The 22,003-nt window shown below is 42.7% G+C and overlaps 1 protein-coding gene and 1 long non-coding RNA gene across 16 annotated transcripts in view; one reads left to right on the top strand and one right to left on the bottom strand.

The window, feature by feature from the left end:
• The window catches only part of Plcb4 (phospholipase C, beta 4), a 369,409-nt gene that overhangs the window by 303,944 nt on the left and 43,462 nt on the right, over positions 1-22,003 (bottom strand). The window lies entirely within an intron of this gene.
• On the top strand, positions 1,906-16,436 carry LOC134486450 (uncharacterized). The gene is made up of 2 exons (XR_010065398.1): positions 1,906-2,062; positions 15,227-16,436. It is a non-coding gene; the product is annotated as an uncharacterized LOC134486450 (long non-coding RNA).

Genomic DNA, 22,003 nt, shown 5'->3' with positions numbered 1-22,003 from the left:
GCCACAGGGAGCAGTGCATAAGAGCCAGGAAGGAAGGAGGGAGGGAGGCAGAAAGGAAGAAGGAACAGGATCGTGGGATGATGAAAGACCCCAAAGTGGAGCTCAAGGACCAGCCTCGGGAGGTCAAGTAAAAGGCCATGCATTTATTTGAACATGGGAAGGCAGGGAAATAGGCAGAAACGAGATAGGAAGCGGAGAAGGCTGCATGGGTAAGACTGACACACCCCTGTAGGCAGAGCAAGCTTAGGGAGGAAAGAGCCTGAGGGAAATACTCCCCACTGAGAAGGGATGGCAAGATATTGATGAGGGAAATTTAGCCAAGAAACATGGCAAGGGAGGTGAGAGGATGTGGGAATCTGAAGTCAAGATTTCCGGAGCCATCTGTATCCTCCAAATCCCTCCTTTGCATGGACTTGCTGTAGCCTCCTCCAGCAATAAGGCAAGCAGTCGAAGGGGAGGCACCGGGGAAAGCCCTGTGCTCCTTCAGCTTCCTTCCTTGGACATGTAGCTGGATACAAGATGAGGTTGTCTTTCTTGGGGCAGCGCCCAGAGCTCTGCCTCTAGGGCTGGATAATCACACAGATGCCAGCCGACCAGCCTGTTACGCAGACCTCTGAAAGAGCTGACTGACAGGTCGGAGTCTGACCAGCTCACTCCCAACCGTGACAGCATCTGCAAATGTGCGCCCGGTTCTTAGAGGTCTGGCGTCAGAACTCCCTGACAGGCAGCCATGAGCTTAAAAATGAGAATTACAATGAGAATTAAAATTAAAAATGAGAATTCTCACATCACCTAAAACAGCAGCCAGCTGTGGCTTGCCTTTAAAAATGGAGTCTGTGCTAACGAAGCCTCCTTAGGAAGCATGACAAGATGGGTTATAAAACTTACTTCCCTGAGAAAACATGAGCAGATGGCTGCCAATGAATCTTTAATTATCTTCAATTCATTACGCAGACATTAACCTTGACAAATTAATAAAGGTGAACTGATACATACACTTAAGGCTTACGTGATTTAAATGGTTCCCACTGCAGCAAGTGCACAGCCATGGATGCTGATCAAACCCTTCTGAAATGGACACCTTCTCATCCTTCTTAAAACCATAGAGTGAAGTTGTAGTGTCGTGAATAGGCACTTTTTTTATTTTTACTTTCCTTTTTGACACTGTAAAGGAGACGGAGTAAGGTTCCAAGCTATTAAACTATTTGTGATGTACAAGTCATCACCGTAATTGGGGGCACACTTTCTTCTGACCTTTACAAAACTTTCATTTCCCAGACGTAACAGACAAGAGGCACTTTCACAGCACTGATAATGATTATCCCTATGGGGACCTGCCAATTATAAGCTTAACACGAGAGGAATATCTTATTGGCTATCGCAGAGTCTCCCGGTGCACTAGAATACAGCAGAAAAATCTCACAGATCATGATTGGATGAGAATCCGGGTGTGCTGAAAGTCTAATCTAGAGAAATGTCCGCTGAAATAACGCTAGGGAAACAACTGCCCTCCTGCGTCTGACGCTGCGTGTCCAGAAAGTGGCACATAACCACACCGCGACTGTGAGTCGACAGCTAGGCTGGTGAAAACCGCTAACACTGAGCCATGAAACACACAGCGGCGGCAATAACTCAGAACGACTGCACAGTAAGGCACGGAGCCCTTGCCAGCTCCCCAGGCTCCAGCCTTCCGGAGCCCTCTGTCTAATCTTTCTCAGCACAGGGGCCTTTATAAAGTGCAAAGGAACACTTCCTAAGGTTGGCACTCAGCTGATACCAAATGCCACAACAGTACTTGAGTAAAGGATTCATGAAATCCCTAGGGGCTTTTTCTCCCCTCTAATCACTCCTAATGAGGCACTGATTTTATTCTTAATTTGACTCGCATTCTCTTTACTCATACAGGTGTTCCCCAACTTACCATGGTTTGACTCTATCATGGCGGAAATGCAATTCAGCAGAAACTGCACCCTGCATTTTTTAATTTGCACCATTTCCCTGGGCTCCCTGGACAGCATCGATGTGTCCAGGTTTCCCCTTGGCACCGCCATTTACAGCAAGTGTAAGTACCCCACGTTCAATAGTGTACTGTGTTGCCAGTCTCTAAGAGCAGAAGGCTGGTTTCTCCCAAAGTGTCGTAGTCAGCATTCTAGCCCTCCACTATACCCTACCTGGCCACGAAACACTTACACTTGATTACTGGTCATGTGAAGTGCAGCTTATGGAAACTGACATGGGCCATTGTTGTGTAGCAGTTTTCTCTGTCGCAGGAAAACTGCGACAGAAGTAAGCAACTCAAAATAGCTTCAAAAAGTCCCTGAAACTGATCAGACTCACTAAGCTCCTCCCTCCAGAAGAGTGAACAGTAAAGACGATTGAGAGTCACTCTCAGACAAGTCAAGCTGCAAGGTAGACTCTCAGACAAGCCCCACATCCTAAAACAAGCAGAGATCAGTCAAATTGCCTAAAAGAAGCAAAGACAAGCCAAGGTGCCCAGAAGAGGCTCAGACCAACTGAACTACCTAGAAAGGATGCTCTCCAGTCTGTTGATCTGCTCGAAGGCTGTGCACTGTGTTGAGTCACTGTGTGAATAGGCTTTGAGACCCTCCTCCTAGACATGTGGGAGCTCGTCTTCTCCTGTTTGACTTTGGGGCAAGATGTAGAACTCTCTGCTCCTCCTGTACCATGCCTACCTGGATGCAGCCCTGCTTCCTGCCTTGATGAGAACAGACAGAACCTCTGAACCTGTAAGCCAGCCCCAGTTAAATGTTGTCCTTTATAAGAGTTACCTTGGTCATGGTGTCTGTTCACAGCAATGGAACCCCTAAGACTGAAACCAACAATAAGCAATAGATACCATTTCGGATTATTCATAAAAGTATGTCGGGAGTCTAAGGCTCTCGAGCAGAATGCTGAGTGCAGGTGGTAAAGCCCTGGGGTAGGGATGAGATGAAACAAGAAGGCACGAGAGCAAGAAGGTGGGAGTGGCTAATGCACGGGGAACAGAAGGAGGGGAAGGGGCTGAATTCACAATTCCTGATGAGAAGTTTTGGCTAAATGGCTTTGTGAAAGGTTTCAATGCCATCTGTAAATTCACATATCCTGAGCTATAAAAGCATTTCATGCCCTTTGACTATAGATAGATGGATGAATGGATGGATAGATAGACAGACAGACAGACAGACAGACAGACAGATAGATAGATTGATTATGATCAAATAAGTGGAAATGGGTAAATAATATATAAACATATGGACCGTAAACCTACTTTAACAGAGGAAACCAAAATGAAGGCTGAAATGTTACACAGTCATCAAACTGCAAGTGCATAAACCTAGTAGGTGCAGACAGTAGATTTCTGTGAGAACTGTCAAAGAACCCAGAAGAAACCTACTGGAGCAAACGGAGGAGTTCGGCAGTTTGCGGGAAACGATGGAGAGGAATGGCACACACACACACACACACACACACACACACACACACACACACGGAGCAAGAGTACAAAAACTCAAATAAAAATGAAAACCGAGCTCGAGAAGAGCTCCTTTGTAGAAACGGGAAACGGAGAGGTGCAAAGAATTGAATCACGTACTAGCATATATGTAATTGACATTTTTGTTCATGAGAACGTTAAAGCCATGCACGCAGCATTTGCATGTCACCTAGAGCATAACATCAGAAATGGGGCTGTAAATGATGAGTATGTAGGTACCCAAACTGCCACATTTTCAACCACGAATGTATGTGGTCCTAATGGAGGTCCAGAGATGCACAAACGTGTGCTTGCTGGTGGCTTTGCCAGACTACGAGGACCACGAAGAGCTTTCTTTTCTTCCAAACTCCTGTAGAACTTTCAAAGTAGCATTAACAGTCTACTAAAGCGAGCATATTACAAGCCTGGAAAACAGCAGGTGCAGAGCCTAAAAATCACACTTTAAAATTGTAATTTAGAGTAAACTTCACTAAGGCTGAACAGCAGCTGATCACACACAAGCATGTGCGAGGATGAAAACCCATCACGTTTAAGGAATGGCCTCATATTCATTACAATAGATTTACATTTTAATTATACCGTGCACAGCTTCCTAAAGTCTATCATGAACAGAGTATGACAGTACGGAAGTGCCTTCATTAGTGACTAAAACATGATACCTCGTTCACGGAAAGAAAACTGTCTTCACACTGCAGCTGTAGGAGAACCTCTGGGACTGTTCAGGTTTTGATTTATTACTCAGAGGCTTTAAAAAAAGAGAGAATATAATAAGATTTTAATGTAATTTTAAATTTTCATGTAGACCGCAAACTCATAGTTCTCAGTGAAGGAGTCAACCCTCAGAACAAGATTCCCATCTCGAATTGAGGGAAGGTGTATAAAATAAACTCCAACACCTTTGTTCAAGCAAAGAAAGGCCCTCAAAGGCTACCTCTGGTGATGGGTGCCTGGTAAGGACAAAGGAGCTGGCCAGATGTCCTGTGAAATTCACTGTCATCACCTGGCTTAACAGCAAAGCATTAACTACCAGCTCACCTTCTCCAGGCAGCAGAGCCCTGCCCAGGTTCGTCACGAGCTTCCTTAGGCAAGAAATGCTCCCTCTGCAATAGCACACCTGTACAGGAGCAAATGTCAGGACACGGGCACCTTAGGAAGCTGTGTGAGCTCTCCCCAAGTCTCACCAAGGGTTTTAGAAAGCTGCTCTGAGGAGAGGTAAGGGCCTCTAACATAGTAAATTGGTCTTGTTCCTCCTCTGGCTGACTCTTCTTACAGTCATGACTCGTTCACTGGCTAAAGAATAAACAGAAGGGAGCTCATGATATAACCCCACGTTTAGTACTTAACACTCCTTCCTCCCAAGGCTGAGGCCCAGGCTCTCAGCACCCTCCCTGACATGCTCACTCTCCATGCTCGCTCCAAGACTCTGCTTGGGCCATTCATTCACTTTCAGCTTCTTCAGCTTGGGTCAGTGCCATGTTCTAAGCATCGTTATCTTCCTATCTCTCCTCAGAACCTAAAATCTGGTCACCCCCATGCAAACAGAACACTTATTTCAAAGGGTCTTCTGTCAGTCCCAAATTGTTTTATTAGAAGTCCTTCCTGGGGACAGTGTGTGGTGGGAGCAACCTTTGAGGCAGAGGCTCTCTGTGAATCTGAGGCAACCCTGGTGTTGAGGAAGAGGAAGAGGAAGAAGAAATATCTTAAGAAACTTCCCTCTCATTCTGCTGAACACAAAGCTATGTGAGGTAGCCAGACAGGCCAGGTTCTGTGCTTAGCATTCTCCTGACAGGGACACCAATGAACAGAATTGGTGCAATATTAGTAACAACCTGGAGAACTGAAAACTCCAGAATAAAAGAAGTTTAATTGTGTTTGATACTGTTTTAATAATTTGGAATATTAGATTACTTAGCAATTTAGATTATTAAGAAACAAATAAAATTAAGCATTTTGGCAATTTTGATTATGAGAAAACCAAGGGAAAAAATCCACAAAGATAATTAAAGTATCTAGCAAGATATGATTTCCCCGAAATCCCCTGTATTTCCGGCTATCTCCTTAGACATTCAGACCTATAGGACAGCAGAGGACAGCAGGCGGTCTGTGAATGCAAGGACACTAGCATGGCGCATTTGCGCAATCAGAACTCCAAGTTCCCTCTCCTGTCTCCCAGGGAGGTCCTCAAAGAATGTTCCCTTGGGGGGCTGCCAGTTTTGTGTTGCTATCTGAGGAAGCTGGGAGGTGCCCATGAGCTAACACAGCAAAGTTCCAATGCCAAAATATTTCAGGCATTTTAATTTTTATTACAATTTAAACGGACCTCAGAATAGACGGAAACTTGCTTCCTGAACTTTACTTGTGTGTAAATGAGTCCATTAATTTTCCTTCTGAGCACCGGGTTGGCACCAGGTAAACTGGTATGTATAAGATCTCAGCCCCTCCCCCCCACCTCAGTTCTCCTGACTTTTGCAGGGAACCAGCATGAGACTCTTCAGCCTTCAATCCCTCCAGAAAGGCCTGCCTTTGTGGAAAAGGCAAAGCCTTATACTTAATACGCTGAAAAGCTGAATTTAAAAAAAATAAAAAGAGAAGAGGAGGAAATTGTTCTAATTACAGGGAGAACTTGTACATGCAAATGCAGTTTTCCTTGGGGAAATTTGCATGTTCTTCTTAATATGGAATCCCCAAGCCAAAAGTACACATTTTCCTCATCTTTAAAGCAATGCTCTTGCCCAGAAACTGCACAGAAAAGCAATCTATGAATGTGCTCTAGGCCTGGCCCAAAATTCCTGCTTATGAAAGAAAGGACTTTATGAAGTGTTTCGCAATGCTCAAAAGATACACTGTCATCCATAAGGAAGAAGCAGCACAGTAAAATGGTTGCTTCAACAGCAGTCTATCTAAACCACTCTTTGTCACGGTTATATACATTTTATAAATTATTCTCAAATGCTGAGCACTTCCAATCAGACAACAAAGACTGGTCTTAAATGCGAGGAAAAGAAAACACTCATGCATGATTTTGTGATAACGAAAGTAATTAAGGAATACATAGTACAGACATCCAAATTGAGACTCATTTTTAATTCGGTCTAAATCCACTCAAATGTACCTTTGCAGTGGAGTGTGGTGGTCTCTCACCCACTCTGGATGCTGAGGCAGGAGGACTGCCGTTTAAGAGGTCTGCATGAACTGTATAGGGAATTGAGGCCAGCCTGGCCAATGTGGCAAGACTGCCTCGATATTTTTTATTTATTTTATTTTTTAAAGTATGCGTATGAATTTGTATCTGTGTATAAGTATGTGTACTTGAGCTCAAGTGCCCACAGGAAATGGAGATATTTGATTTCCCGGGAACTGTAGTCACAGGTACTTGTACGCCAGCCAATGTGGGGACTGGAGTCAAACTTGGGTCCTTTGCAAGAGCAGTACTCACTCTTAACAATTAGCCATCTCTCTAGCCCTGTCTAAATCATTTTTTTTTAATTTTCATTCTTGGATATTTTATGTATTTACATTTCAAATGTTATTACCTTGACTCCCTTTCCTATCCCTTCCCCCCCCCCGCCCCGCTTCTATGAGGATGCTCCCACTCCCAGCCACTCCCACTAAACGCCCTGGCATTACCTAAGTTGGGGAAACCAGCTTTCACAGGACCAAGGGCTTTTCCTCCTATTGATGATAGACAATGTCATCCTCTGCTACATATGTGGCTGGAGTCATGGGTCCCTCCATGTGTGCTCATTGGTTGGTGGTTTAGTCCCTGGAAGTTCTGGTGGGGTCTGGTTGGTTGATATTGTTCTTCCTATGAGGTTGCAAACCCCTTCAGCTCCTTCAGTCTTTTCCTTAACTGTTGGGGTCCCCTTTGTTCAGTCCAATGATTAGCAAGCATCCTCATCTGAATTCGTAGGGCTCTGGCAGAACTTCTCAGGGGACAGCAAGCACTTCTTGGCATCAGTGGTAGTGACTGGGCTTGGTGGCTGCATATGGGATGGATCCCCAGGTGGGGCACTCTCTGGATAACCATTTCTTCAGCCCCTGCTCCACTCTTTGTCCTTATATTTCCTCCCTTGAGTATTTTATTCTCCCTTATAAGAAGGACTGAAGCACGCTTTGATCTTCCTTCTTCTTGAGCTTCATAGGATCTGTGAATTTTTTCTTAGTTATTCCAAGTTTTTGAGCAAATATCCACTTCTCAGGGAGTACATAGCATGTTTTTTTCTTTTATGATTGGGACACCTTACTCAGGATGATACTTTCTAGTTCCATCCATTTGCCTAAGAATTTCATGAAGTCATTGTTAATAGCTTAATAGTACTCCATTGTGTAAATGTACCACATTTTCTGTATCCATTCCTCTGTTGAAGAACATTTGGGTTCTTTCCAGCTTCTCGCTATTATAAATAAGGCTGCTATGAACATAGTGGAGTATGTATCCTTGTTATATGTTGGGGGATCTTTTGAGTGTATGCCCAGAAGTGGTGTAGCTGGTCCTCAGGTAGTACTATGTCCAATTTTCATAGGAACCTTCAGACTGATTTCCAGAGTGGTTGTACCAGTTTGCAATCCCACCAACAAGGGAGGAGTGTTCCTATTTCTCCACATCCTCACCAGCATCTGCTGTCACCTGAGTTTTTGATCTTAGCCATTCTCACTGGTGTGAGGTTGTTTTGATTGTATTTTCCTAATGACTAAGGATGTTGAACATTTCTTTAGCTGCTTCTCAGCCATTGGTTATTTTTCAGCTGAGAATTCTTTGTTTAGTTCTGTACCCCATTTTTAAGAGGATTATTTGACTCTCTGGAGTCTAACTTCTTGAGTTCTTTGTATATATTAGATATTAGCCCTCTATCGGATGTAGGATTGGTTTTATCTTTTCTCAATCTGTTGGTTGCTGTTTTGTCCTAATGACAGTGTCCTTTGCCTTACAGAAGCTTTGCAATTTTATGAGGTTCCATTTGTCGATTCTTGATCTTAGAATATAAGCCATTGGTGCTCTGTTCAGGAAATTTTCCCCTGTGCCCATGTGTTTGAGGCTCTTCCCCACTTTCTCTTCTATTAGTTTTATGTGAAGGTCTTTGATCCACTTGGACTTGAGCTTTGTACAAGGAGATGAGACTGGGTCAATTTGCATTCTTCTCCATGCTGACCTACAATTGAACCAGCACCTTTGTTGAAAATACTGTCTTTTTTCTACTGGGTGGTTTTAGCTCCTTTGTCAAAGATCAAGTGACCATAGGTATGTGGGTTCATTTCTGGATCTTCAATTAAATAGCAGATGACAGAGCTCAAGGGTGAACTGATAAGTAGGATTCGAGACCAGCACTGAGGGAAAAAATGTTTCCATTTGAGATCTGAAGACCACGGTGTGATGGCATAGCCTATATAGCCCCTGTTCTCAGAAGGCTGAAGCAGGAGCCCTGCAAAATCTAGAAAAAACTGAGGTATGCTGCAAGATACTAACTAGTTCAATTGAATTTTTTCTTTTCTATAATCAACTTTGATGATAGTAATAGGTGATGGTAATACTTCCCAAGGGTGATGGACACTAAGTATTTCCTTTTCACAGTGAAAACACTGCAAAAGCAACAGACCATTCTGAAGTAACTATTCTCCACGTGGAAGAAGCCTAAAGTTCTAGTTTAACTGTGGCAGCTGGTTCACTCCAACAGGCTGTTCCTATAATCACAATAAATAAAATATTCTTTATGAGCTACTTACTGGAGAAAACTGTTTATATTTTTTGTCAGATATTTTCAATGCAAACAAGTTAGCAGTAGCTTTGGGCAATGAACCCCGCCAGCTAATACAGCAGTTGTCTAAACTAAAGGAGTGTGTGTGTGTGTGTGTGTATGTGTGTGTGTGTGTGTGTGTGAGAGAGAGAGAGAGAGAGAGAGAGAGAGAGAGAAAGAGAGAGACAGAGAGAGAGACAGAGAGAGACAGAGACAGAGACAGAGACAGGGACAGGGACAGAGACAGAAACAGAACTGAATGGAAACATTTTTGTCCCTCAGAATTTACAAGATGATACTAGAAGGCTGAAATAACCTGTCAAATGAGTTAGGTCACACCTTCCAGATATATCCCTTGAAAGGTGGGAGAGCACACTGAGGAAAGTAGGTTTGGGAAGGGTGAGTCTGAGAAGGGTGGGTCTGAAGGGGTGGGTCTGACGAGGGTGACTGAGGAGGTAGGTCTGAGGAGGGTGGGTCTGAGGAGGGTAGGTCTGAGGAGGTAGATCTGAGAAGGGTGGGTCTAAGGAAGTGGGTCTGTTTAATCTGTTTATTTTGTCTGTTTATATGAGATAGTATAGCGAATAAACCATATTTTCCAGGACATTTCTATGTAGCTCAGCAATCATATACATATCATTTGAAGGATACTTAAAACCTAGGTTTTCAAGTTCCACGGCAATAAATGCTAATTACAGTAGAAAGTTCTTTCAATCAGAAAGGTGTTCCACATCCATTCAACTATCATTTTACTACCTGTGCTCTTTTAAAAATATAAAACTCCAAACAATATCGCCTGGTACTGTGTGTCAACCTCGAACAGCTTTTATTTCTGTGCCGAGCTTCATATTTTTCCACAAATTAGCATACTGTGAAAAGCAGAGTGCTGATCAGTAAAACGCCCACTTACTGATCACAGAGATGCTGGAAACCATCTTCGCTGACACTTGTCCAAAAGCCCCAATCCCCGATTCACAGAACCTCAAGAATCTGCAAGAGTTTAACCTGCTCCACACTGAGCAGAGCAACTTGGGGACAATACAAATCCAGAGGACAATCCCCAGGACACTACGGTCTTGGACCCATAATTGAAAACTCCCTGGCAAAACGGAGGTAATATTTATGTACGAGCGAACTCCATCCATCTGTGCCTGGCGCATAAATCTCTCCCTGTATGTTCTGTAGAACGCTGGTCGGGTGGGGGTGGGGACGTTATCTTAACTGCGTCCTGCCCTTATTTGATAAGCTCTAGAATGTGTATGTGTTGTGGCCATATGTGGTGAAGGGGCAGGATGTTGAGTCAAGAAACAACAACTTAACACCCTGACACTCCCCTCAGGTGTAATTTTAATTCCCAGTTTAGATCATTTTAGGACAGGACAAGAATTCTCTACCAGCAAATGGTTGGGTTTTCCTTTCTAAACAGAGACTCTGTTAAACGCATATTTTGAAGTTTTACTTTAATATGTTTATTGATATTTTTCTAGAAAAAGGACCAGAAGTGTGACATGTTTGTTTACTTTTAACAAATCAACTGGCCCAAAGGGGTGAGGGATTCATGAACAACAAATGTTCTTCTGGCACCAGCATGTTATAGATATTTATGGCTCAGGGCCCAGAGACATAAATAAAGATTTTGTTCTAAGGGGAGTTATGGTATACTGATTTAAGCAATAGGGAAACTACTTATGTACAAAGAATGTGTGTTTTCAAGTATGGGCAAAGTTCTTGTGAAAGGAGATAGTGCAGTTATTTTATTGTTACTATGATGTTGTGTTGTTGTTGTGTTGTTGTTGTTGTTGTTGTGGTCTTACATTTCTGGGCTCAAACTTTACCAAGCACATGGTGTTTCCTAAACAGTTCCCTTTTCTCCTCCCCTTTCTTCTTTCCTAGCCCTTTCTCCCTAACCCCCTCCCTGCTCTGGGTCCTTCTCCCTGTTACTCTTAGCTAGAATACAACTAGCTAGACTTTACTTCCTCCATGGGCTATGGCTCCACGAATGGCTACATTTGTACAGCTACATATGCATCAGTCAGCCGAACAATTAAAAGTCATTTCAAGGGACATAGGAATGTTGCCCTTCCATAAAGCTGATTTATTCTTCTTCCTGTTTTGGTTGCTTTATCAAGGTAGCAATTTCAAGGTATTATGAAAATAATAGAAGTTTTCCTTTCTGAATCCTTAAAATGATAGTGTTCAGCAGTAGCTGGGAGTCCATGCTTCATAACTCACATGTCATCTAGAAAGGCTCTACGTCTGTTAACGCACTTACACTCTGGCCAAGTTTCAATTCTCACTTCCTAAGCCAGTCCTCTTATGATGCCTCCTTTTGACACACGTGTCAATTGGCATCTCAGATGCTATGCTGCCTTGGTTTTCTTCCTCCCCTGGTATTTTTCTCTTGTTGCTGATCTTTAATATGGATTCTTTGTAATCACCCTATTCTGAAGAACAAGTGTCCTGAGAGTCATTCTTCAGCCCCCACGGCTTCCTGTACACATTCACTTTTTCTTGTCCTCACCCACTTATAGCTCCTGTATTTGCCCATCTCCTTCCCAGGTCGAGTCAATTGCAGGTTTATATCTATCTTGACATGAACATCTATCTAACGAAAATCTTAAATTTTACAGATCCCAAACCAAGTTCCAAACTTCCACCATCCAAACTTCCTGCTCAGCCCAGTCATGCAGACTTCCTTGCTCTTCTGCCTTGGGGTGCTGACATCTGCCATCACCCCTAGCAACCTTGCGGGAGGGGGCATTCCCCAGACAAGACACTTCTATCTTAGCACCTCAGGTCCTCAACTCAAAGACTACCTTCTCAGGGACTCCTTTCCAGCCTGTGGTTTCCTAAAGCTGTAATGCATCCCTTTTCTCTCTGATATAATCAAGGTAGCAATATCCCTTGACTGTGTTATCGTTAGTGTTCCAGAGCATAATATGAAGCCCCAGATCCTAGATCAATAGGGCGACAATCCATACTGGCTGGATGACTAATTCCATGCTCCTCTGCAGCCTGTCGCTCTCCATTGACAACTACCCATGACTTGCACCGCCGTAAGCATGCAGGAACCAGGCCTGTAGCACACAGGACTAGCTGAAGTTGGCGTGTCTGTCTGAAGTCTCCTACTTTCTAATGGCTGCCCAACATTCGGCCATCTGCCTCTACCATACATAATGATTAAACCACTGGTTTACCAGAGGGATATTCCATCGTTCTTGCTATCATTAAAAAATTCTGACGATAATCACCTTCTTTACATGGCTATCGGGTTGTAGCTTCATACTACATTTGAAGAAAGGAAATGTACACTTAAAATGTTATGCATGCTGTTCATCTTCAGGAAGACAGGCAAGATAAAAACGAAGGCTGGTCCAAGTGCATTAGGGCAGCACTGTTGAAAGAGCAGTCCACAGTTCTTGCCGAAGGGCAAATCCATAACTGGTCCACGATGTGGTAGATAAGGGAATTGAGTAGGAACATTTGCAAAATATTTGGTGAGGTAATGTACTTTTGGTTTGTTTGGTTTTTATTTTGTTTTGTTTTTACATAAGGGCTTACTGCATAGCCCTGGCTGAGTCGGAACTCTGTAGATCAGGCTGGCCTCGAACTCACAAAGATTCACCCGTCTCCACCTCCGAGTGCTGGGATTAAAACTGTGTGCCACCATACTCTCAACCGTGTGTGTGTGTGTGTGTGTGTGTGTGTGTGTGTGTGCACAAACATAATATACATATAAAACTTTGCGTGCTCTTTATTTTCCTTTTATGGTTTATAGTTCATGGTTTTATAAACTAAGAAAAGTGACCCATTCACAAGAGCTCAAGGGAGAGATGATATTTTATTTTTATCAACACCATTATAAATTACAGAATCATCTTTTTAACTGTCACTTGAGGCACTGACCAAGACTGCACCATTACTGCTTTAATTTGCACTTTAATGCTAACATGTTTGCCTATGTTCTGATTTGTCACTGACCACATATTCATTACTTTTGAATTGTCTGTTTTATATCTTCCCCATAACTCTAATTAGGTCCTTACCTTAGAGATGCAATCTTAGAGGCTTATTTTAGAATTCTTTGAACCTGGAGGATATTGGCTTTTTGTTTGACATAAAAATTGCAAATATTTCTCCAGTATAATATATCTTTCTGCAAAAAAATCTAAATATTAAAATAAAAATTTTAAACACCTTTGTAGTCATCAAGCTGGAGTATTCTTTCAGTGTTTCTACTGAGATACCCTCCCCCATCGAGTCTCAATGCCACATCCAGATTGTGAGAATACCTCTTTACTTCTGACCCTTACTTACAATTTGCATTGTGACATAGTTTGACTCTCTGGATTCCTGCTACACAAGCAGGAGTGTGACAGAGCCCCTGCTGCAGCCTTTGAGATGACAGGCAAGTGTTCCAACACTTTTCATTAAATAATTCATCTTTTTCCTACCAACCTGAAATATCAATCTTATCAGGTACTGAATTATCATAATTTCATATCTAAAATTAGACTGTATATTTTATTCATTGGGTTAGCTTTATGTCCATAGGTCTGCTCACCAGGGATTCACACTCTGTAAATAGCCGGGGTGGCAAGGGGTACTGAGGCAACTTCCCTATAATGTGCATGTGGCACAGGCAGGTTGGGTCTTCCAGATGATGTCCCAAGTTACTGTGTCAGATTCCCTCACTTTGACAGGAGTGGAACTGAGCATGTCATGTATCGGAACAAAACTAATATTTCAATCTAACTGTGCTAAATCTGGCTTCCTAAGAATAAAATATTTCTCTCTACTAAGTTAAAATAAATGTCACATCCTAAAATTTTGCATCTGCCCATGTTTAATAGCTATACATTCGTAGGTAAATTACTGGCAACTTTGTATACCAAAGTTGTTTTGCACTACTATCTTTTTTAAGTGAAAATTCTTTTACTTTATAGTCATAGTTCATTTGCCAACTTCTTCCTTTTTATCTTTTTTTTCTTTTCTTCCTTTTTTGTTGTTGTTGTTTGGATTTTTTTCGTTTTTTGTTTGTTTGTTTGTTTGTTTGTTTGTTTTTGGTAATTTTTGGAAACAGAGCCTCTTTATATAGCCACCACTGGTCAGGAACTCACTCTCTACGTAGACCATGCTGGTCTCAGATTCACAAAGATCCAAGTGCTTCTAACTCTGTTTTAATTAAAGATGTGTACTACCATGCCAGCTACTTATTTAACTTCTTCTATAACAAAGACACACACACACACACACACACACACACACACACATACACACACATACCAGACACACACACACACACCAGACACACACACACACACACACACCCCAAGGATGCCAAAGTTGGGCTGAAGGACAGAGAAGGCTAAAAAGGGAGCACAGCAGCAAGCAGCTCATCTGGAACACAAGGTACCCTTCATTCATGTCCTATGGAAGCGGGAGCTGGTGATGAAGCCTCTGCTTTGGGGAAAAGGACCTGGAGGCAGGACGCAGAACAGAGGTAATTCTGGATGACTGAGACACAAAGTAAGAAAGAAAAAAAAAAAAAACATTCCCAAGTTCCAGACATCCGCTTCACTGTGATGTAGGGTCTGGAGGTTGGAGATATGGTTCTGGTTAGATTCTCCTCCAGAGGACTGAGGTTTGATTTCCAGATCCTACACGGTGGCTCACAACTACACGCACCTCCATTTACAGGGGATCAGATGCCCTCTTCATATTTCTGCAAGCACCACATATACGCGTGGTACACAGATATAAATGAATGCAAAACAAACAATTAAATGGATAAATTAATGATGATGATGGTAGTAGTAGTCGTCGTCATCATCATCCTAAACAAAATGAAGGGTCTATGTCTCCTCCTTTTGATGCCAGACTTTGTGACTTTTTCAACAAACATAATATAGCAAACAAAACTGGGTTTAACCTCAAGTCCTGATGTTACAATAGCAATTTTTTTTAAACAACCATTCTCTAAGGACCTTCTTCTCTCTTGCAGTTCAGCTGGTATAGTCACAAGCAGTTCACAGACAGCCCACACGGAACTTCCCTGGAGTGTTTACAGTAATGTGCGAGGTGAACACGAATGGGTCGCCGTCATAAGAGTGTATGCTGGGGCAGCCAATCAAAGACCCAGGGATGCACCAAGCTGTCTCTGCCAACCCCCACCCTACCTGTGACCACTCTGTTCTGAGCACGCAGTAAAGGCCAGTTCAGATCAATGGGAGCAGCAGCAGCTCGGCTGGGAGCAGCTGGTTTCCTGCTAATTGACACTGAAGGTGCAGCCAACAGGAAAATGTAGGACGAAATTAAAATCATTATTTGTGCCTTCTTCTTTCAGTCTTCGTCTCTTGCCTTGGTCACACTCGTTAGATGGAAATGGATTTTCCATGTAAGTCAGCTTTCCATTCCTAAACAAAATAACTGAGAAAACTCAGAAGGGGAAAAGGTTTACGGTTCTCAACGTTTCTGGCCATGGTTGCTTGGCCTCCTTGCTTTGGGCCTAGAGCAAGACAGCACACCATGTGAGACACATGATACAGGGGAAGCCCATTACTGTATGATGGGCAAACAAATAAGAAAGAGTAAAACAATAAATACAATACAAAACTGGAGTGAGGGCATGGTGGTACACACCTTTAAACCCAGGAAAGGAGGGCAGAGGCAGGGGGAATCGCTGAGTTCAAGGCTAGCCTAGTTTACACAGTGAGTTGCAGGACAGCCTGAAACTGTCCTACACAGAGAAACCCTGTCTTTAAAAACAACAACAGTAAGAAAGAAAAAAATTCATTGGTGATTTAAACCCCCTGCCATGCCATAGCTCTTTTGTTTCTGCCACTTTCTAACCAAGCTGGAGATTAATTTTGAGAACATGGCTTTGAGGTGCATTCAAGGTCCAGACTGCAGGAAGTACAAGGCAGGAAATATAATGGAAACTGAAGATATTTCATGAGCAATCCTTGGACATTTAGTGTGTGGACAGTGGTTTTCAGTGCATGCACAAGGCCCCATTATGAGCCCACGGTGCCAAACCTGCACATAACAAACTAAGCTGCATTTGCCGCCTCTCGCTCTCTTTGTCTCTCAAGTCAGAGTGTGAAAGAGCTTTGATCGTGTTTGAGATTTCAGCAGACTGACCACAGGGGAGAAGAGAGAAGTCAAGTAGCTTCTGTTCAAAGAAGACACTGGAAATGAAGAGCTTGCAAAAACAGTGCCCGGGAGACAGAGTCAGGCAGATCTCTGTGAATTAAAGGGCAGCCTGGTCTACAGAGTGAGTTTCAGACCAGCCAGAGCTACCGCTACAGAGCTACAAAGTAAATCAATAGATGGCAGACAGACTGACGATAGGTAAGACGGACAAACTCACAGATATATATCACTGAGGAAAATTGCTAGCAATTATATATATGTATATATATATATATTCATGTTTATACAGAATGGGTTTACAAAAGTTATTTAAATCAATAAATATTTTAATGTCCCCACTTTGTTTTCTAAGGCAGCAAATATGTATGGCGTAAGCCACACACCAAAAGCCTTTCAGATCCAGAGAAGTTTTCCTAAGGGTATAGAAGGGCTCGAGACTACAGAGTCTGCAGTTCATCCTATGCTGAGACAGGGAGCACGCACACACTGTAAAGAACACAGGGGATTAAAGAAGCCTTGGGTTACATCCCAAACCCCACAAAACCAGAGCATTCGATGGAAGAGCTGACGGTAAAACAGAGAAGAGAGTATGTGGAGCGCCTACGGAGAATAGGTCCTAACATCTCATCATCAGCTTCATCACTGAAGTGGATGTGACACCCACATGGCTCCTTTTATACAAATATAATAATTGTGCTTAGAAGCAGTTCTACACTGTAAAGAATATGATACTGACAATCAAACCATCTGTCTCCAGTTACATATGCCAATAATAAAATGTCTTTAGCTTTGTTCTAGATGACACATAGTCCTGAACCTTCTCTGATATAGCAAGAGGTGGGGGCACAAATTCTAACGTAGTTTTATTTATGTTAACTGAAAACTTTACTCAGTATCATGAAACAAATAATCCATTAATAATCTCATGGGTACACAATTGCTATCTTCATATTTTAGAAGTAGATAATGACATTAGTTATTTAACTAATAACTAGTTAATGCACAGTAAAGTACAAAGCCAACCCGTCTCTAATTCTTCATTTCTCTTAGGCCATCATTTGATCACATCACATCAAGAGAATGACGGACCAACACACTGGAGACTTTGGAATGAATATCAAATATTTTTCTCCCACTGTTTAATCTGAGGGAATTTCATAACCAAAAGATTTCACTTTTTTTTCCTTTTTTCATATTCACTGTCTACCTCAATACCTTACATAAGAGCCTTAGGTCTGAGAAATGTCTTCTAATGAGACTATCAAATTTTTTCTATACCTTTGGTCACTAAACTTGAATAATCAGGTACCATAAGCCTCATGGTGATTTAAAAAGAATTATCAATCACTCAAGGGGCTGGAGAGATGGCGCAGCACTAAAGGGCACTGTTGCTCTTCCTGCAGACTTAGGTTCAAGTCTCAGTAACTGCATGGCGATCCACAACCATCTGGAACTCCAGTTCCCAAAGAGCTGAGGCCCTCTTCTGGCCATGATCCTAAGACATGCCGGCAAGCAAAACACACACATACAAAAACTTTTAATGAAAAAAAAAAACACTCAAAATGCTAAATTTTAGGAAACGTTTAAGTCATTTGTCAACAGGGCATTCAGTTCTTCCAAAGCAAAGGTGTAGCATGAGCAGTGCGGAGAGGCATGCGGCAAGAAGTCCTGTTGCATGTGTGGGTCAGCCAGTCTGCTCACTATGGGGAGAACAGTCCAGATCATGAGCAACTGCAGAAGTTAGCCTGTGAGTGATAAGAGAACCACACGGGGCTTCAGTGCAATGTGGCTCTCTGAGACAGCTGTAGAGGCATGCTCAGCACACTGCTCTGTCCTCCACAGCCACTCTCGCCCTTCTTCCAGGACAGAACTTCTACTGGGAAAGACTATAGCTAGGACCAGAGGCTTTCTAATCAAGATTGTGGGGTGAACGCTGAAGGTGGAGCACTCATCTGAGAGGCCACATTCACACATACATACACACAAACGCACAGATAAACACACACACACACACACACATGCACAGAAACCACACACAGACATACATACACACAAACACACAGATAAACACACACACACACACACGCACAGAAACCACACACAGACATACATACACACACATACATACATACACACAAACGCACAGATAAACACACACACACACGCACATATATCACACACAGACATACATACACACACATACATACACACACATATAGACACACATGCACACACATATATATGCACAAGCATATACATATACACACATTCATACAAACACACACATATACATATGGACATGTACATATCCATACACACATGCATAAATGTATACACATATATAAACACACACACACACAAAAGAAGAATTTATGCTCATTTGTGGGGTACCATTTAGAGACCTCAGTCATACAACAATTTGGACGCAGATCCAAATGGATTCTATTTCTCATCATACACGGAATCCTCATAGTCATCATCTATGTCCAACCCAGGGAGGAAGGAAGACAGGACACAGGGTTTCCTAAGCCTTGTTTAGATCTGCATGCTGTGATCTGCTCACAATCTGTTGGTGAGGTCCAAGGAAGGCTACTTCTGCGGTTCCCAGGGCTGGGAAGCTGGGCACAATCCTCCCTCTACAACTCTTTTCTAACCAAGATTTGTTGTACAGGCTTGATGGACAGCTGGCTTGTGTGCTGGGGGTAATGGTTCCACGGCCACGTACATCTCTGATACTTCCAACATGTGAACATTCCATAGTAGACTCCTCCTCCAAGAACAGGCAGCCTAACCCTGCCAAAACTACGTTTGGAACAAGGGATTCCCCAATGGGATGTACGTGAACATGGCACAGAGGACGCTGTGCACTGCAGAGATAGATGATGCAGATGCTCACACAGCTGCTGTGAACACCAAGGCGTACAGGAAGCACAGACAACATGTGTAAGGATTTACAATGCCACATAAAACAGAATGCAAGTCTATTCGTTCTAGAAAGCAAACAAAACAGACAGATCAACCTAGCTGCAGGAATCAGAAATACAGTGACTGTTCACAGACAATAATTTGGATTAGATTCTGAGTACGAGAAGCAAAATTGTAAACATGACTCTCTACGAAGGAAACAAATTGTTCCACAACTTAGCCAGAGCTGATTGCTTGAAATTTCCAATACAAATATTCATTCCTTAAAGGAAATTCCTTTCCATAAGGAATGCCAGGAGACTCTATTGGCTTTATAATTGGTTTAAAGAATTACTGGAATATGGTTGGTCCCAGAACTGCAGATTATGCAAGTGTTCTACCACAGAGCCACACTCCCAGCACTGGAAATGCTAGAACTCAAAGGACCGTATTTGGAACTAGCTTTCGTGCTTGAAGGCTCTATCTAGCCAGCCCAGCGTGTAGGAAGCAGAATGACCGTAGCATCATAAAGGGAACTCTTCTGCTGTCCCCAGCTACTCAGTCAGTCTGCAAACCTGAGCAGTCTTTGCCTGGGAGACATATTCAGTCAATATGACGACAGACAGGACTAATTATTAATGTGATAAAGGCCTAGTGCCGTGGCAGTATCTTTTACATTGTGAATCTATTGCTGTAAGTGTCTAGGTTCCAAACCCTGGGGTGACCTAAATAAATGAATACATGTTTTCAGTTTTCACTCACACCCTCTGCTTCATAACTCTCAGCTCAAGGAAGGCAAGAGAAACTAGAATGTTTCCTTACCAAGGCAGAAGACAGAAACTCTAACCTTACACTGTCTTCCTGTCTTCTAGTTAGCCCTAAGAAAAAGAAAACAAACAAAACCACTACTGGTCTACACCACATCTACCTAGTTCATATGATCCTCATCATTCCAAAAGTAGCCTGTCTCACAGCCTAGAGAGAAGAATGCCATGGTGTTAGGCCCGAAGACGCTGGCCAAGCCAGGCCTTGTTGTAGCCCAGTCTATCAATAGCAGTGCCTTTGTAATCAAGTCTTCCTAGATAGAGAACCAGAAGGGCAGACTTCAGTATCCAGACAGCTGAATACGCCCAAGTTCCTGGAAGTTGGAGTAACCAGGTAAGACATGAAAATCCCACATCCTCTTCTCATCACCCTAGGCTCATCTCCATCGTCCACAGTCCTGGCCCTGATTGTATACCAATGAGCTCAGGTACATGTTTTCTTGAGTTCCGTGGAGCACTTTGAGCAAATTAATCAAATCCAAGAAACAGACTGGGAGAAGCCTGACCAGTGGGTAGGGAGCCCAGGGAAAACCCCCAGAGCACTGGCAGAGATGGTCTTGGGAACAGAGCCCTGATCCTGTGTGATCTGGTACCGCTTGATGGAGTTGGGACACCCAACTAGAATCTACTGCAGAAATGACTGCATGCAGAATGGGAAGGAGATGTCCCCATAGCTGGTGACAGAAGTCATTGGCTATGGTAGATGGCAGGAAGACATGTCTACTTTGTTCCCCTGGAACAGCAAACGCGTAAAAGAAAAGAAGAAAAAGAAAACAAATGAGCGTCATTCATTCTATCTTAACAACACTTGTGGCCTGTCCTGGTTAAGTCCTAACTTGATTCAAGTACCTTTCCCATATTCTGGAGCATAGTCTTCTTCTACTGTAAGGGCCTATTTTTATTGTCAGCAACAATTATTAGTCATTTACAGTTTTGCACAAAGAAGCACACTGAAGCAAAAAGTTGCTCTTAATTCAGTAACCCTCTTGTGTTAATGTATGCCCTTCACATAATGAGCTACTTAGCATTGTAGACTGTGTATGCAAGGGAGATAGCATTTGTTGCGTACGTGAGGAAACGCGGTATAACCATAGACTCCAGGACTATAACCACGCTTACAGTTTTCTGGGCTCTGCAATCTGCACAAAACGGTCTGGACCTTGTACAAAGGTTCAGTCTCCAGCCTGTGGTGCTGCTGGGCAGACACAGATCCTAGTGGGAAGTTATGTCCATCACTGGAATGTGCCTTGCACACAAGAACCCTTGCCCTTCCGGTGTCTGTTTCCTCTGAGCCCTGAGATAAGAGTCTTCCCTCATCGCACCCTCCCTATCATGATATTTTGTCTCCTCAGAGGCCCAAAAGCAGTAAGACCAACAGACTACGGGCTAAAATTTCCAAAACTATGAGCCAAATTAAACCATTCATCCTTTTAAGTTGGTTCTCTCTCGTATTCTGTCATAGTAATAGGAAGCTAACAAAGACCGAGTCCTGTAGTAAAGACTGCGCCCCTGAGTTTCCAACTACATCACAGAAATATGGTTCTTTATTTCTGAGAGAGCTCTGGATAGGTGTTTGAAAATGAGAAAAAGCAACTCCCCCGAGTGCCTAGAAGCCCGAAGTTCTCAATGTATAGCTCAAGGCAGAGCAGACATAGTAATCACTTTTAGTAGAATATACACAACATACACTCTTTACTTTGCAGCTAATCGCAATTGGCATTTAGACTTTAATGATAATTAATGTCTAAATATCTTATTTCCAAAAACCCACACTTACAAAATTCAACATTGTATCTATCACGCTACTGGCACTTTTCTGATCACCAGATACTATCTTCATTCTGTAATTAAAACACACTTTATTGTGTGTATCATCTTTGATGTCAAAATCTACAGAA

The sequence above is a fragment of the Rattus norvegicus genome, chromosome 3, assembly GCF_036323735.1.
Source record: "Rattus norvegicus strain BN/NHsdMcwi chromosome 3, GRCr8, whole genome shotgun sequence".
Classification (NCBI taxonomy): Eukaryota; Metazoa; Chordata; class Mammalia; order Rodentia; family Muridae; genus Rattus; species Rattus norvegicus.
Note: the sequence above shows the minus strand (reverse complement) of the source record. Positions and strands in the feature narration are given on the sequence as shown.